This window comes from Cavia porcellus, unplaced genomic scaffold (assembly GCF_034190915.1).
Source record: "Cavia porcellus strain 051 isolate PalLab524CR breed Dunkin Hartley unplaced genomic scaffold, mCavPor4.1 scaffold_19, whole genome shotgun sequence".
Classification (NCBI taxonomy): Eukaryota; Metazoa; Chordata; class Mammalia; order Rodentia; family Caviidae; genus Cavia; species Cavia porcellus.
In genome coordinates this window covers 47,767,987-47,787,286 of record NW_026947502.1, presented here as the reverse complement: position 1 = coordinate 47,787,286, position 19,300 = coordinate 47,767,987, and the positions used below count along the sequence as shown (strand labels likewise).

General features: G+C 35.4%; 1 pseudogene; it reads right to left on the bottom strand.

Moving 5' to 3' along the window:
- Positions 1 to 1,563: 1,563 nt before the first annotated feature.
- On the bottom strand, positions 1,564 to 2,300 carry LOC100724585 (large ribosomal subunit protein uL30-like 1; annotated as a pseudogene).
- Positions 2,301 to 19,300: the final 17,000 nt, after the last annotated feature.

Sequence of the window (19,300 nt, the reverse complement as noted above, 5' to 3'; positions counted from 1 at the left end):
AACAATAAAAACAAATCTTTTTTTTTTTTTTTTTTTTTTTTTTTTTTTTTTTTTGGTCTTTTTCATTTTTATCGGTACCAGGGATGGAACTCACGACTGCCTGCTTGCAAGGCAGGCACTTATGCCGCTGAGCTAAATCTCCAGCTTCAATAAAAACAAATCTTAAAACCCTCAGAGGAATAAAGAACTAGCTCAAATCCTAGAAAGTAAAAATCCAATAATCTTTAGAGGAATGCAACAAAGTTCCTCAAAACATAAAATGTATAGTACCTCATATTCCATGAAAAATTACTGGATAATAAAAGATTTTAGTAAATACTAGAGAAAGCAGAGATGAGGTTGGCAAAAACAGCTATTAAGTATTATCTACATATTCAGGTATACAGTGGAATACATGATCATATTGAGAAGAAAATCAAAGTATTTTTAAAACATTGAAATATAACTTTTAAAGATAGAAATCATATTTACTATTTATTTGGGGGGTTGTTTGTGAAATCTAACCCAGAGGCTTTCCATGAAGATACAGCCTACCACACTCCAACTTTTTTTTTATTTATTTGTTTATGTATTTATTGAGACATAGGTCTATAAATTGTTAAATTTCCAAATGTGGTTTGAAACTATTGATCAGGAATGTGAGTGGATATCTGATTATTTGAAAGTATACAAAATGGTTACACAATGAAATGATATGATTCAAAGTTAGTTAGGCCTGAAAATTCAGAGAGGATCTTAGCAGGGGTGAAATTTACTGAACAGAATTCCTACACTACCATTCAATGTTGAAAATAGTTTGTAACAGATAAAATGCTACAAGATGTTGTGAAATACGTAAATGCTTAAATACAAGGAAAACACTCTGTATGCACCAATTGCCATACTCAAAAAATGTATTTATTGTGCCACTCACTGGATGAACAGAAAGCATTCATAGATCTTCTTTACTTAGCAGGGCTTTCTCATGGTAATTGAAGGAATATAAACAACTTATGAGAAAGAGATGGATGTGCCCTTGAGGTATTCAGAATAACAATGGCACTGAGATTTGTTTTCTCTAAAATTACTTGAGATTTGATAATAAAATCACCCATCAAGAAAAAAATAAATGATAGTCAGGCTGATATTCACTAGGTAAGAGATTTGTTGTTGTTGTTTTTTCATAATCATTGCAACTATATTTCAAGTCTTTTCTAAAGAAAGCCCTAGAGCTCCAGACTCAAGTAGGCCTGTAGGTCTGGGTCTACTGCTTCAAGTCATAGGGAGCCTCACTTTGATCATTCCTTTGCCAACACCAAACTCCAGATAACATGCAACAAAACATGACTTATTCATCCCATGATGTATTGATTTCAGCAGCAACTGAGAACAATGTGGAAAACAATGGAACTTTTCCTTGAAACTGGGCAATGGGGAGAGATGCCCACCGGGACCAGCACTTGTGACTTCCCTGACCTCTTCCTTCCAGTATCTGAAGGCAGAAAACCAATCTTCTTCTTTCAAATGATAGCCATTCCAAAAACAAACACATGCTTCCAAGCACTGTACTTTGATATTCTGGAACTAGTACAGCTGGTGGATGAGCTGGTCGTTGTGTTCACCCCAATAGCCAGGTAAGACCATCTCCTTGAGGAAGCCCACCATGTTCTTGGTAGCATACCATGCCACACAGATGTGGAAAGGGTGCAAGAAATAGGGAATATTCCAGAAACGAACACCAGGAAGGTAATTCGTGAGTGAGGTCTTCCAGGCAAATGAAACCAAACTTGCCCTGGTGCTCCTTGGTCACAGTGTTGTCCATCAGAGGGAAGGCTGTATTCTTGACCTTGGCCTGTTCACATTTCAGATTGAGTTCCTGGATGGATTTCAGATTTGGAAATCCCCAGGTCACATAAGGCTCCACTGTCCACAGCATTTTGAGGGTTTGGAGGTTGACTATACCAAAGACATCACTGAACACCTTCTTCTGGTAAAGTCTTACAATGGTTTTTTTTGTGGCAGTAAACTCAACCAATTAATACTTTGGTGGCAGACAACAAAGGCTGAGGAATGTTCACCAGGTACTTTCTAAACACAAGGTTTCTTTTCTAATCACTTCACATGCACTGAGTCACACTGCTGTCACCAGGAATTATGAAGGAAACATTCCAGTCACCTAAGTATGATCTCTTTTACCTTCCTGTTCTTTGCCAAAAGTGCCTGCTTTGCCTGGGTGGCTTTGAGGCCTCCGTAAACCTTCCTCTTTTTCAGGAGATTTTCTGGACCCAACGAGATTTTTTTCTTTGCTCTTCCTCCACCATCTTTCTGGCATAAGGGCTAGCAGAATTGTGTTATTGTCAAACAATTTACACACATGACTGTTCAATATCTTGCAGCATTTCAAGATCACTCTAGATTCAGGCAGACAGACTAAGTAAAATTTCCAAATATGACATGCAGATTTATGCACTTGTAGATTAAAAAAAAAACTTACTATGCTTTCAATTTAGAAATTAATCCTGGAATTCAACCATCAGGTCCTTAATGGTATAGTAATAAACCAAATGATGTTGTGAACAGGTCTGTTGCCTAACTGCCTATATAACTGGAATGTTACATTTCACAATTGGTTTATGTGATATTTGACAATTGGTTTATCAGTTCCCAGTTGCTATTACCTTTACTAACAGAACAAAAGTTGACTAGTGTAGGAACTATACATGTGGTCAAAAGAGAAATTCCAAGTGAAATGTTGCAATTTCAAAACAGGAAATTTCATAGCACAGTCTTTGGGTTTCAGAATGCTAATTCTACTATATTCTCTGAGTTTCAGAAATCTTTCATTGGACTGATTAAAGTGGACTGAAGCATGTATTTCCTTCTAGAAAGAAATATATTTTCTTTTAACAGATGTCCCCGCTATTCTAGTACCCTTGCCCATGCAGAAACTACAATTTTGCTAGGCAATTTGTCTTTCTTCACAGTGATTGTTACAGGCAGCTGATTTGGAAATATTATTGGCAGTCAGACAATAATATTTCTCAAAGAAGCCAGCGCCGAAGTTCAGCTAACTTGCAGCCTTGGAAGAGAAAAACATCTTCCACTGTGGGCTGGATTTCAAGACAAAAAGCAAAGCAAATACACCCACATCCTAGGGATTGATATTCTACATAATTCTCTATTACCCGGAAACAGTCAGGAGTCAGCATCCCAACCCCCTACAGAAAGAGTCACTGCTGTTAAGCATGCCAGTTGCTATGTAACTGACTTCTCCATTTGTTCCTGATTTAATCAATTTTATCAGAGAAATGACTCTTATTGGTTGACCAAAGTTCTTTCCTACTTTATTGCCCTTGCAAGTTTTCATTTTTCCTTACCTTGGACCTGACTCACTTTGTCATTTTACTCTATAAAAGTCCCTAGAAAAGACAGAACCCAGCTAGGCATAGTGGTGCCCCTCTGTAATCTTAGCACCCAGGAGGCTGAGGTGGGAGTATCATTGCAAGTTCGAAACCAGCTTGGGCTACAAAGTGAGCCTAAGCCCAGCCTGAAGTACTTAACAAGGCTCTGTCTCAAACACACACACACACACACACACAACAGTCTTTGACAACCCACTCAGGACCCCTTCTGTCTCTCAGATATGAAGCTTTCTTTTCCTCAATAAATATATTCTACTTTTAACCTCTGTTGTTCCTAAAATTCATTCTTTGATTTTAGAGAAAAAGAACTGTTACTTGGACATGTAGTAGGTTGGTTGTTCCACTCCCCTATATCATGACGATGCCACAGAAAAGGTTCCTCATGCCTAGATTCTGTTTCTATGCCCATGGAATAACTGAAAGTTTTCTAACTCACTGAACTAACTGTAGTAAACCTAGGGATATTTATTTATATTAACCTGGAAAAGCAAAACAGAGAAGAACTTCACAGCATTTTATTGCCTTCACCCACAGCTTCAAAACCTGTAAGGAGCTCTCAAGTGAGAACACAAATTTCATGGATCTATAACATGTCCTGTGACATGTAAGCCTGGCTTGAAGAAAACTCTGTCCTACTTTGTGTCCCCAGTTTGTAGCACTTTTTTCTCATACTGATTCATCTATAGCTTTGCCAGACTTTCAAAATTGATGTTTTCTTTTTCATTCCCATGTATTTATATTTCTGCCACAAATTTTCATCTTATGCTCTTCAGATCATATACCCTTCACCTCCCAGTGGTCCAGTTCTAGTTCATATGCCTGTCTTAAAAACAGTGCGCAGAGATAAGCCACCACTGTCCCAGAACACATTCATTGTACTTCACTAGTTATCTGTATTATACTATATTTATGATAATTTTCAATTGATAAATGTGCATCTCTGTGTGCTTGTGTAAATATATTTTTATTCCTATTCTAATTTTCAAAGCAAACAAGGTCTGCATGATAAGTAGAAACTTGTCAATGATTTTTGCCATTGTCCAGACAGCCCCTGGTCCAGAAAGCATTTCAATATTTGTTACACAGAACTGGGCAAGAAGCTTAAATGGTCTTCACCTGTCACCCTTCTACTGACTTAAAATTGTTTATCAGTAAAATCAACACACATGTTAGCTTTTAATTTTATTTTAAACACTTGATGAAGTGTGGCTGTCACTAATACTAAATCTACCCCACCCATACACTTAGAGAGCAAAATAATTAGAATTTAATACACCCTGTGCAATGAACTTGAGTTAAAATTCCGTAAAATAATTCATTCAGTGAAAATTATGTACTTCAATATGGAAAATATAATGTATTTGTTCACAATCAATATAAAAATCAGACGTCATAAAGTGATATAGTCTGGGTTAAGCTCAAATAAAGTGCCCCCAAATCCTGGTTCATGCCATAATTTAAATTATGTTAACAAATATTTTGTTTTAGATTTCAAATAAGATGACAATAATATGATTACCTTTCAAACTGAAGACCATTAGTCAAGTATGAAAAGTTATTTTTTAAAATATAGGAAGAGTATTGTCTGAATATTTTTGTTCCTCTGAAACATGTTCCTACTGAAAGGTCAGACTACAATTGGATTGTCATAGTGGTGAGGTTATGTGAGGGGATGTGATAGGAGATTAAAAAGGGAGTTCTTCTGTCACATGAAGTCATGGTGAACAGACAGCCAGTTCAGAACACAGGCATTTACCAGACAAGGATCTGTCCATGTCATGATGCTGGGCTTTTCTTAGCCTCCTGAACTATGACACAGGTGTTTGTTTACTCATCTTCTGTATATAATATCTTTGTCATAGCATCCCAAACAATGACAGAAGACAAAAACTGAGTGTGAATTCTCAAAATCTGCATCCTCTGAGGGAAGCAGGAACCCTCCATCCACATTTTCTTGTTGTGTTCAAGTAGAAATGAGAAAAGATAAAAATCAAACCCAGTCAGATTTTAACTTCAAAAGTGTCAGGCGCATTTTGGCTTCAGGATCCCATGCTACCTGGAGGTATCTCTACACTTGGATGAAATACTGCATTGGATTTATTGGCTGAACAGCTCATCTAAACAGTCCATGGTAAAAACTCAGTGCAGAATGCATGAAGTTATAGTTCAGATTAATGAACCAAGAAGGAAAGAGGAAGGTTGCATGTTCAGTGATTTCCAGTAAGAGATCCAGAGAGTAAAACTGAACAGAATGAGGCCACTCAGCAAACAATGACAACCTATTATACTTCACCTTTGGTAATGATTGTCGTCTAAAAACTGTCACCCGATCAAAACCTAAACCCCAAGCATCTTCTCATAGGAATTTTTTTTCTTTTAATATGTAGATTTGATGATAATGGATTTATGAAACATTAAAGATTGGAAATGCAAAAATAGTAAATTCATATATAAATCTGTGTGGGATTCTCATAAATGAGGTAATTATTTCAATAAATTTTTCAATAACCACACAGAAATCAAGATTTGGAGAAGGAGAAAGGGTCAAGGGAGGAAGGGAAGACTTCACCTGTGACAACACTGATGAACCAGGAGAACACTGTGTCAAATGAAATCAGCTTGTCACAGAAAGAAAATACCATGTCATCATAGCTCTATAGATATACTAGAAAAGTGAAATTTATAGAATCAGAGAGTCAGATATAATTTGCTAAGAAGTGGAATGTGGGTGAAATGGAAGAATATTGGTCCCAGTATAACTAAATTGTGGAGTATCTAGTAAAGTACAAGGTGATTAAACTCCATAGCACTGTGTTGCCTCTTTCAAGTTTTCTAAGACAGCAGAATTTGTGTTCTCATCTCTGTTGCTGATTTCACCACTTTCTCTCTCTCTCTCTCTCTCTCTCTCTCTCTCTCTCTCTCTCTCTCCCTCCCTCCCTCCCTCCCTCCCTCTCTCTCTCTCTCAAAAACACACACACAATGTGTTGTGATAGGTATATTAATTTGATGGTGCTATTTATTTCATAATTTGTAGATTTATCAAATAATTTCATTGTATACCTTGAATATATATTTCTTTTTTCCTGTTATACTCAATAAAAGTTCAAAATTAAAATAAATAATCAGAGATCTTGACTACATGTGGCACACTGGGAGAGTCTGGCTTCTTTGTGGAGGGTATTGAAAATCTCCCACTTCTCTGATATCTCCCTTTTATCTTCATATTCAGGGTTGCTTCATTTCTTAGATTCTGACAAAATGCAGATGTCTGTTAAATTACAACCTGAGATGAATGCTGATTTTTAATAAAAATATAGCAAAGGATATATAAGGTATAATAGTTTTGATACTTACCTGAAACTAAAGTTTACCTGGACAGTCCATATTTTAATTGCTACATTTTTAGTGCTAATTCCAGATGAATGAATGCTATTATAAAACTGGACAAATTGTGTACCTCAGTTTCCCAATAACAGTGTTTAACAGTGTTGCTTAAGGGTAAAATGTGAGTGGCTTTTGGAGTTAGAACACTCATGGTGTCATGTGTTTTGTTGTTGTTGTTGTTGTTTTTGTTTTGCTAAATGAACTTGGAATTTACTCCCATGAGAAAATAGTTTGAAACTATGAAATAAAATTGCCTTACAAAGTAACTCAGTTGTTTGATATTAACATTTTTCAAATTGCTTTCTCAAAGTTTTTGCACTATTTTTTTAAATAAAATAGTCACAGTTAAGCAAATGATACCAATACTATTACTACTAAAATAGCAATGTGTTCTGTGAGTACATATACATAAGATTATATGAAATAGAAACATAATACATACACATAACTTAAAAGTAGTTACACTTATATGGAACTCAGTTACACATATGGAACACATTCATAATAACATGTGTAAATCTACTTAATTTCAATTTGTATAAAAGAGACAGACATAAGGAAAAGAGAAGAGATAAAATAAACAGACATGTATAACTAATAATTTGAAGGTCAAGCAACAGACACAGATACCTGAGACATGTAAAACGTAATAAAATTGGTTCCATATTTCCAGTTAATCTATAAAAGCAAGCAAATTGTGTATGATTTATTCTAATATTGTGTATTTAAAGATTATTGTAAGCAAACCTAAACAAACTAAGTAATAATGATTTATCTGTTTTTCCAATCTCTAAAATAAAAAGCTGTTAAAAGATATTCAGCTTTATACACAGAAGTGAATTCCAACTTGGATCCTGAAGACTTTGATTTTATGACCCTTTCTGCTTCCTGCAGCACAGCAGGTTCTGTGTGCTCAGTTTCCAACTCCTCCTACCTATTGCAGGTGTCCCGTGTGTGGTCCTTGTCACTCAGTGCCCAGCATTATTCCTACCCCATAAAGGAAACTACACAAATTTAGTTTGAATGAAAGAACTGGATTTGCAGATCCTCAGAAATGTACCAAAGCTTAAAATCCCACCATAAACATGAATTTTATGAATCACATATTCTAAGATCTCACTTATAAAAAGGCTTTTATTTATGTAATAAACTATTCATTGAATTACATTTACATAGAAGATTCTGAGGATGTATTTGAATATAAGATTCTACTTTCTATTAATTGTTTCTTTAGAATTTTCTGCAGTAATTTTCTATGATCCAATTTTTCAATTTTGTAGTATTTGTGATTGTTCAAATTGTGAATTAATACAAATTAATGAGTTCTCGAATCAATATAATGGTTGACGAATGTATTTTTTTCTCCTTATGAAACACAAAATATAATATGAGAGATAAAAGGATTGAAGAATCTTCTGAAAACTTCCATTTTTAATCATAAACAATACAAATGATTACAAATACTGTCCTATAGTACATGTATCTCTAGGTCATGGCCAAGATAGTTTGAGAACCTCTCCTTCAAAAACCACTGAAATTCATATTTCCCAACAGGCCAAATCCTCTCTGACATGTATATTTGCCAATGAAATTTTATTGGAACATTTTTTTCTTTAATTCATCAGCATTTTATCTATTGCAGCTTTGGGGAGCATCTGAGTAGTTCGTAACACAAATGACATGGCCCTTAGACCTTAAAATATTTACTTGATAGGTTCTTACTACTAACCTTTGGCTCAGAGTACCAGGTCAGTGAGAGGCATCCTGGAATACCTAGGCTAGGAATAATGACCTTAATGGTTTGGTCTTTATTAAAGGAACGAGTGAGGAACAGAATAGATTGAGCACTAACCTCACAATGTAAGTCACTTTGTGCCAGGGTTAGAATTTAAAGCTGTGAATCCTTAGAATTCTTCACAGAAAACGTTGTCATCTGAGGATCTTAAATCTGTGGTTAGGATACAGGATAGGCATAAAGCATTGTGATTTGAATATTGAATATTTGAAATAGTGTATGGATTCAGAAGGTTAATTGACATATGTTTAACTTTCTTAGCAATAATTTCATCAATAAACAAAGGAAAATAATGTGACAATTAAAAAATTTGAATTGTACAGTAACTGAACTGTCAGTGACTACAGTAAGTGATAAATGCCTGATATACACTGAATTTGGCATCCATTGGCCTCGCTAAGCTCCAGTGGCTCATTCACTTATTTGAAAACTGCATGGAGGATTATAGCTGGGGTGCATGGGGCATAGAATTCCTCTTACAGGCAGCTAAACCATACAATAATTAGTTTATGCTCAGAGGGAGAAAGCACTCTCAAGGAAGTCAGCATAAGATAAAAACATCAGAATTCTGACTTGAGGCACATTTGAAGAAGACCTCAGAATGAAAATGCAATCCCAGGCCTAACTGCATTCCTAAGAGATACATAATGTTTTGAGATTATTGTAATTAGGTACAGATAGGCCTAGATGGGCATCAGATGCCCAAGTGAGAGACCAGAGTATCTGAATCAATAACTTTGAAAAAAAACCTTTATTCTTTCCAAATACTGTTGCTAGGTGACTGATTTTCCTATTGGATCAATGTTAAGTGACTATACTTGCAATCCTATAGCTTTATTGTATTTTGACCTATATTACATCCATGTTGTAATTTTGGTATATAAAATGTCCCTGACAAAGTCCATGCTGGCCACCCACTAGGGACCACTCTTGGAAATACAGAAGCTCTTGTCCCCTTTATTCACAAAAAGGACTTTCCTAGCTTCTTCCTTTGGTTCATGACTTCATTCCTCAGTGCTGTGAAACCACGAACTCCACACATTTGGTGTCTAATAGGCCCAGGTTACATTTCTTCTGTATCATTCCTACTGTGTTTTTCTCTCTCCCCAGCTTTTCGGTCCTCTCCCCTTATGCACATTATTTCTCCTATTCCAGTTGGTTTATACACAACTTTCCTTGCCTGGGCCAAGTTCTAACTTGTGTATTTTCATTTTTATTCTTCTCCCAATTTTTTTTCAAATTATTGGTACTGATTCATTTATTTTTAAAATAGTACAGTAACTCATGAAGTTGGGTTCAAAGGCAATATGCTCCATGACTTATTAATATTTTGACGTCCAGTGTTCTTCCTTTAATAATAATTTAGAACATCTCACTGCTTAAGAGTAAGTTCAAGAATCCAAATATTTCTTTAATTTTATACTCTCAGATCACCGAGAATGACAGAAGATGGAATATGTGTTTAAGGTCTGGAAGGAGAAAAATATGTGGCTGTTCAAGGTTAATGCTTTCTACTGTCTCACACAGATCATGGGTACATGGAGGTGAGATGCCTATCTCCTCAATGAGAAGAGAGAAGACATTTCCATGGACTGCAGTTTGCTCCCTGATTTTACAATGCACACCACATTTTAACTCATTTTATTCCTCTGATGATAATCTTTTAACAAAAGATATTTAAACCATGTAGGGTCATATACTTAAAGATATTATTTTCTTAGTGGAAATTATGAGATTAGTCATATGTCAGTTTATTTTCTTTTTAGATACTATAAAGAACTTTTTGGCAATATTTTGAGGGGATTCAACAATCACAGATGTGCGAACTCTGAGAAGACAGATGAGTTGGAGTGGATCCAAGTAAGACTGACATGAAGCCCCAAGAAGTCTGGCCAGAGTTGTAGCATAAGAAGGAAAGTGATCATTTTGTCATCTGGTGAAGGTGAAGCTATTTGTGTTGAGAAAGTCTGTGTCTGTGTCTTTCTTTCTAGTAGAAGAGCATGGATACATGTCCCTGACGGCTGTGGACACGAGCTTACCACTGACCAGAGCCTCTGCCCTTCCCTCTGTTCGTCCATATTTTTGGTCTTAAATCCATGTGGACACTGAGGAAACAGTTTCGTTAGTTGAATGCAGATTTGGACCAGGCATTTTAAGTTTTATATCAATCCACAGAAATATTTCCCCAAAGGGCATGCTGAGGATGCCAAGATAAATATCATGATTCTTCAGTTTCAACACTTGCCATATGGTGAAACTTCAAACATAAAAACAGGAAACTGATTTCAGCAAATAAAGAAATGGAGATCAAATCTGGGAGTATCTGGACTTGCCTTTAAAGAAAGAATTCTTGAGCATGTCATTGAAGCCTAATAGTGATGGATAAATTGGGACTTTCCTAAGGGTAGAGGAAGGACATTCAAGGGAGGGAAAATGACAGGAATATGGGCAAAGGCATCGCTGCACAGTGCCTGCTTGGACTCACTCTGCTGCTGAATTTGGAAGATCTGGTGGATCCACAGTGGCCCCTGAAAATGATAGGTTACACTCCAGTTTCATGATCTTGGAAGCACTAGTAGGAAAAAAGACATCCAGGGAATAGAAAGATGCAAAGGGAGGAAGTGATGAAAAGAGGAAGAGAGTAGCTACGTTACAGCATACAGATAGAAAGCCTCTGAGGCAAAGATCCATCCATATAGTGTCCAGCATAAAAGCTGGGTCAGGGTGTGTCAGAATTCCAGTTAGGTACCGTGAACATGGCTGGGAGACCATTGAATAAGGCACAGCCATGAATGTGAATGAAGAATACACAGAAGACCAGATTCTGCCTACAAAACCGACTTCTCTAATCATGTCCAGCCTATTTTGCAGTGAGAATTACTTGGAGGTTTCCATTCTCGCTTGTCTACTTTCTCCTTAATTACGTCACTGGATCAAATTGCTGAGCCTCAAAATAATTTCATCATTCTGATTCGTAGTAACTGATACTCAAGTATTTAAAACAAACAAAAATAAAATGATATTGAATGCAAAACATTCATGTGTTTGAACCAAATAATTTCTAAGTCCTTTAGGTATCCATTTTATTTTTGAAACTAAATACGTTTTATGGAAAAAGTAGGTGTCAGGTATGTCAAATCTTCATTTCCAGGAGCAGTGCTCAGTTTATAGAATATGTGTAAGATGTACGTTTGTAGAATTAATGAATGAACAAATGAATGTGTGAATCTCTGGCGTCCTTCTCTTGACACTGCAACTGAGTTTGGAGTTTCTCAGAGGTTCACTCATTTCCCACTCTTACTTCATTAGTGCTGTATCTGTTTGTGAAGAAATCTGGCATTGTTGATTTCTCTAGGCAACTGACTTGTACTTTTTGTCCTTTGATTGCAATTAATGAGATTAATTGTTTATCTACTTCCCTGTTATGCTTTGATGAAGCCCACATGAGTACATTTTCCAGGAATATAAGTATTTAGTATTAGTGTGTTGTCATATTGGGAGAACAGTGTTATTATACTGCTTCGTTAATGCCTGTACATGTTGTTCAATTAAGATTTACAAATTAGGTTTAATTAAGGTTTATAAGCAGTGCGGTGAACTCCTGGTTGTGTTCATACTGCTGATACCTTTTTTTCCTCCTCCTTCTTCCATAGTCTTAATTGTGATTTAAAAAATTAAGTAGGCACTGACACTAGAAAGTTGAATGTCTTTTCTTGGCATCTCATTTCAATTGCCATCTCTTTGCTACCTCTGTAAATGAAAACTAGCACTTAGATAGCAGAAAATGTGTAACATCTGGTATATAGGAAAGTGTCATTGGTATGACACAGAGGAAGTCTATAGACGTTGGAATCAAACTGGCCATGTGAGCTGTTACTACATGTCAGGAATCTAACCCTCCTGACTGATAGGTTTTTATACAAATAAAAGAGGCAGAGGGAGAGATAATACCACCTTCTATGATATATTTTTATACAGAAGTGACAAACTTGCTTTGATATTTGAAATGGTGTTTCAATTGTTGTAGCTGTCATTAATACATGATATATAATTCAATATATAAATTGAAAAGGAATCAAGCAAATGGAATTTCACTGTTTATTTGGCCACCTACACAATGAAAGTACAACACTCAGGTGTCAGTATTCTTTTTCCCACATCTATTCAAATTCAACAAGTCTGCAATGAATACCTATAGGACATCAGACCTTAACCATCTTGATAATAAAAGGAAACAAGACAAAAGCCACACCTCTTTGTCCACCAATGGATGCAACCATAATAGAGCTAGAAGAGGGTTGTATCTTCCCCATGGGCCAGGTAGGTATCCCCTCACTGGATATTTCTACTACATGCTAGCCCATTGTTCTTATTGCTACATTTTGCCTTCACTAAATTACATGCATTGGTTTTGGGGTTTTCTTTGTGGGGTGAGTATGAAGGTAGCTTTTATATATCAGCATGGCTATCTCTGGAATTCTGCTATCTGTCTGTCTGGCCCTTTAACCTGAGGGCACTCTTATGTGTGTAATTACCAACGTAATCATTCTTCCTGGAGTTGTGAAGCACTACATAAAATTTAAATAATAGTGAACACCATCTACTAAGAAAGAGCAGTTCAGATGATTGGCTGTCTGCCTCTCCAAGTGACAAAGCAAATTCTATCACTTCTCCGTCAGTACAGAGTGTCCCAGAATCAGGGCATTTAGCATGTAAAGAACAATGGTCACTTATCTTTGCATAATTGACCACTCTACATTATGAGATAATTGGATTATTATTGGAAGAAGAACAAGAATGTACTAATCCTGAAATAGTAGTATTTAATTAACACCTTCTGGCTAAGTCTTAAGTTGCTGAATTTAACTTTTTGTCACCAGAAAATAAAGTGGTAGCACTGACTCCTTTCTACCAATACTATTCAGGGAAATCATACACATTCAATTTGACAGTGAAAAGCAACATGATGATTCCCAGCCATGTCTATTTGATTTCATGCTTTGTGCATTGCTTTCTCCTTCCATAGGAGCCTACACAATGTAAACTAATAACCCGAAGGAATGAAATGGACTTTAAAAGTCCATGCATTAATTAATGTTGCTGTATTAATTAAGCATGTATTTAGGAAATGTCCTTAGTACATACATAAAATATAACAAGAAGTTATATAATATATTTTGACCCATTTTTGTTAAAGTAAATTGGAAGTCAGAGTATTTTGACTGTCAAATTAATCTATAGAAGTCCCTCATCATGAAATATCAATATTGTAGGAAAGGAAAGCAATATGAATATGAAATTGCAGTAAATAATAAATAAGGCAACATAAAAAATGTAACTTCTTGGCACACTTGATTTGGGCATGACTTTGTTTAACTCAAAACCTTATGGTCTGAGAGACTATTGTCCTGATCTAGACCTGCTTGAATCATTATTTCTCTATTTTAAAAAGAAAGAAGGAAGGAAGGAAGGAAGGAAGGAAGGAAGGAAGGAAGGAAGGAAGGAAGAAAGAAAGAAAGAAAGAAAGAAAGAAAGAAAGAAAGAAAGAAAGAAAGAAAGAAAGAAAGAAAGAAAGAGAAAGAGAAAGAGGAAAGGGAAGGGAAGGGAAGGGAAGGGAAGGGAAGGGAAGGGAAGGGAAGGGAAGGGAAGGGAAGGAAGGTGGAGGAGGGAAAGAGTCATCTCTCTGTTTTCTACTTTATTCTAAAAACAAAATCCTGAGATGTGGTGGATCTAACATCATAAAGAATGGGAAAGTGCTCGGTACAGTGTATATAGCTTCATAAACCGAAGGAGTTATTCTTATGTTGATTATCATTGATGACAGCCTGGACAAATGTGCTAATTATACCATAAAATGAAGATGCAAACACTTTCCTCTGGACTTTCAAGAGAGACTTATTCTTCTCCTAAAAAGAGTGATTATATGCAAAAAATATTTCTTTTTATTAGTACTACAATAACTGTTTCATATAATATTAACAACAATAATAAAATGTAAGCCACTTGTACGTAATTTTCAAGGAAAAATAAAACATATGAGCTAAAAACTTGAGTGAGAAAGGACTTGTCGTTCTCAGTGGTATCTGTAAAAAAGCAATGAATTTTCTAATCTCTTTCTCACTTCAACACTCTGTTTTGTATCTTCTCCAATTCATATCTTATCTCCTGTTGCTCTTCAGCACTATTTGTGACCTCTGTGGATATATTAATAAGAGTGACCATGCTGAGCCCTATAGCTGGTTTTATTTTTGGTATTTTCCATCAGATACATGTTTCCTAAGCTCTCCCATATCTGCCCATTGGTACTTATTGCTATATTCAGCCAGAATTCTTAGATAAATTTTGATTGGATTTGGCAAATTTCACTTCAAAGTTCCTGTTTAATTTGGGTTGCATAAGCATGCAATGAAGCTGGTACCAAAAAAAAAAAAAAAAAAAAAAATGGCAATTCTGTTTCCTGCATTGTCTGGCATAAGTTCTCCTCCCACAGCTGGTGGAAATTTAATGCAAAAATATATCTGCCTTGGTTTTTAATGAACACCTTCCATGGCAATGATAGATGCTGCTGCTTTCAGTCCATCACATGGTGAGGGTTGTATGTGCCTTGTAATGTTTTAGGTGCCAAAATAGAAATAGCAAGAGATGGTTTGGGTTTTATCCAAATTATTTATGAGTTTGTTTCTTTAGTGTGTAGTTTCCTATTTTGGTTGCTACAAAATTAATTTGAAATCAATACCTTATAGCAACACAAATTGTTTATCTTTCAGTTCTGGCAGTTAGAAATTTGAAATGAGTCTCCATGGAATAAAATCAAGAGTCGGCGAGCTTTGTTCCTCTGCAGCATTTTGGGGAGAATTTGTTCTCTGAACTGCTCAGCCTTCTAGAAATTGCCTGCATTCCTTGGCTCGTAGTGGGTTTCTCTATCATCTATAAGAGTGAGCAGAATTCACATCTCTGTCAGACTTTCACTCTCAAACTTCCTTCTTCACACATAAAAACCCTTGTAATTAGGGTAGGCCCATGTAAATATTATAGGACAATGGTCCCACTGGAACATCAGCTGATTAATAATGCCATCTGTAGTCTTAAATGCCCCATCCCATGCAGTAACACATATTGAAAATTCTGAACTAAGAATGTAGATATTTTTCTGGCAATTGTTCTGCTTATTGGTGAAATAAATTATGAATCAAATAAGTATTAACTACAGAAATTATATAGTACTATCCAGCGTTGTGTGATTCTATCTTTTTAAGGGAAAAATCCCCAGCAAAATCAACACAAACAAAGATTGTAATAGTCACTTGAAGATCAGAATTTAAAAGCAGAAAAAAAATAAATTTATTATATTTCCTAGAGATTCAGTTTGGAGTCACACTTTTTTCAAAATATCCTAAAATTAATAGCTCTAATTACCAAAATAAACATTAACCACCTTAAGTTTATTTATTCTGTCCTATTGTCCAGATCAGTATTTAAATCATCAAGTGGCCTTTGGGACTAACCTGGTTCTATCTGTGTCTCTGACTGCGTTTCCTGTCTCTTCACTGTCCAACGCGGGCCACGGGAAAGAGTCTCTGGAGCAGGCCTGATCCAAATCATACATAATCCCTGCTCACACTCCACTAAAGGGATACTACATAGCATACAAAGTGTGATGGAAACATGGGGTGAATGCTTCAATTTATATGAAAACAATTAAGGGGGTAAAAAAAATTGCTCTAATCCCCATTAAATTAAGCCCTCTGTCCCTCACTTTGAAGATGATAGTGATATTATCTTTTATTTATGTATTTATTTTTTTACTAGGACATGTTTTATTGGGACATTTAGTACACAATGATTACCTTCATCACAAGTAGTTATAGAAATCCTCTTTCTGAGTATCTTCATTTGCACTGCCCTGGATGTCTCATTGTCTTACATGAAAGCAAAGCATTTACCTTTCAGTGTCATTCTGACTCTGGTAAGAGCCCAGGGAATTGGTGGATAAGGACATACCATGCCTTAATCATCTGCCTTACCATCAGATGCCGCTCGGCAGAAACATTTACCACAGTGTTTTTGTTTGGTTGTTTGGTTGGGTGTTTTTGTGGGTTTTTTTTGTTTGTTTGTTTGTTTTTTAATCAGAGTTTGTACCGATAACTCACAGAATAGGACCTTCAGAACTATTTCAGCAAGTGTCAGGAACAAAGCAATAAATGTGTTCAGAGTGAGGAGGACTACTTTTGTAAAACTTAATGGCAATGTTGATTTAACTGTAATGTATACTTTTGTTTAAAATTCTTGCTATATTTCTACCATATCTTCTAAACTACTGCAAACCAAAACGTGTACTCAGTTACAGCCTTGCCTCACAACTTCCCTCCTTTGGAGGGGGGATAGATTTGTTTCTGGGACCTTGGAATACATCATTAAACAGTTCTTAAGAGGAAACAGTAGGAGAATTAACCAGGGAATCATACATGGAAAGATCCATGATTCAAACCATGAGCATAAAAAAGAGTAGAAGAATTTAAAGCTTTACGGATCTTTACCTTGTCACTTATTGTCAAAACAGCAACAAAAAAGACATTTAATGAAGTTTGACTTTGTTTCTACCTTAAAACAAGTATAACCAAATCCACTTGGAGAGAATTGCTGGCTGGATATGATAGGAATGTAGAGATGCACAGATCTTTGCATAACAAAATCAAATCCTCAATAAAAGACCATCACTATTAAAACTGTCTTACTTCAGTAGTGATCTATTCTCTACCTTCTACTTTTCAAAGAAAATGAATTTAAATATAAAAGATTGATGAGTTATAGTTAAATATTTTTTCTCTTGATTTCAACTTGGCTATGTATGCAACTTTGTTGAATATATTTCATAATGGATTTTTTGTCACTTGGACTATGGGAAAACAAATCAATGCAGAATTAATAATTAAGCAGTGAATATTACTTTTGCAACCATCTGTTTGGCAAAGCGACAGGTTGAGAAAAATGTCCTAACATGATCCTTTAAGCAGTGGACATAAAAACAAATTCTCCATTTATACACCCATACTTTATAAATAAACTTCTTGCTAAAGCAATTCTCAAGCATAAATTCTATCAATATTATACTGTTTCAGTGCTTAAGAAACAAATCACATCACCTCTCTTAAGACAGTGTCAGATGGTGCCAAATTTTATTTTGCATTTATAGAATTATAAATAGTGATGTGCAAACAACATTGAATGTACACTTCATAAACTATTACATCGAGTTATATTATCTTGTTGCATACTTCCTTTACACCTAGGTATTTAGTCACTCATTTATTAATGATGGGAGGTTTGCTATTTCATAAGGTTTTATCTAATTAATTAATTCAATTATATGCTTTTGTGTACCTTCCAAAGTATTGACTTAAGAGTAATTAATATTAATAACATTTAATAATGGTATTTAGATAATATTTAGCTATTAGAGGCTATTAAAATAATAATTATCATAATACTGGAAATATTAGCCAGAGTAATGAGACAAGAGAGATAAATAAATGAAATAAGGACAGGACAGGAAAAAGTTAAATTACCAATATTTGAGAATGACATGTCACTCTTCATTGAAGACCCATAACCTCCTCCAAAAGACTTATAAAAAATTATGGTCACACTTTTTCTTCTTCATATAATCAAGTGTAAGATAATAAAACAAATGAATTAAAAAATTAAGGTGATTATAACTGATCCATTCATGGTTTGATGGAAGCATAAAATTATAACCTACGTTATTCATTTTATTTGTTCTTAAGATCTATTTCCATGTAAAAATAAATATAAAGTTAATTACACGGGGCCATATAAAATGTTGTACCCTCCTAAAAGGCAGCCCTACATCTCACTGAGCTTATGTGAATGTACTACACAGTGCTATATGAATATATGTAGCCTTGTCTCCAGTTTCCTCTTATCTGTCAAGGCAGTTTCTGTCATTTTCTTCTTGCATTTCCCTCTTCAGTCACAGTCCCTGTAATTCCCTTCTGACCTATTGACTCACAGCACAAGGGCCTGCAAAGCCATAATGATGTGAGGCAGCTGAGGAGAGCTTCCCTGGCATCTGCAGAGCTGGAAGGTTAGGGTTCAAGGACATGGACTCTGGAGTGAAGCTGCATCTGGCAACACTGTTCATTACTCCTGTTACCTTGAGCAAGGAACAAAGCTTCATTAATTCTCACTTGTTTTCTCATCAGTAAATTTAGCCTGATAATGTGTCGCTCAAGTATTTGTGTAGAGTCACAAAACAATCTAATGCATTTACATAGATTTGGGTTATAAGACTATTTAATAAATGTTGACTAATAAATGTTGGCCTTTTATATAACTGTGATTACTGTTTTGGAATAAATAATGAAGTTGTGCATCCCGTCATCAACCCTTTCCTGCCTATAGGGGCAATAAAAAAAAATGTTTCAAAGCTTTTAGATTGTTGATTGATTGTGCATACTTTCCTGCGTGAACCGTCCTATGTAATCCATAAGCAAACATAGGATGTAGGTCATCCTCATTTTGACAATGAAAACTAAGATTGAATAAAATGAAAAAAATGGTTTTTTGGGACATTCTAAAGATTTTCCAAAGCCTAATGTGATATGAAACAAAGCCCTGAACTACACTAACACTCTCTTCTCAAACAACAAGGCTTTTGAACTCTTAAAAAATTTAAAAGAAAAAATTTACTACCTTCATT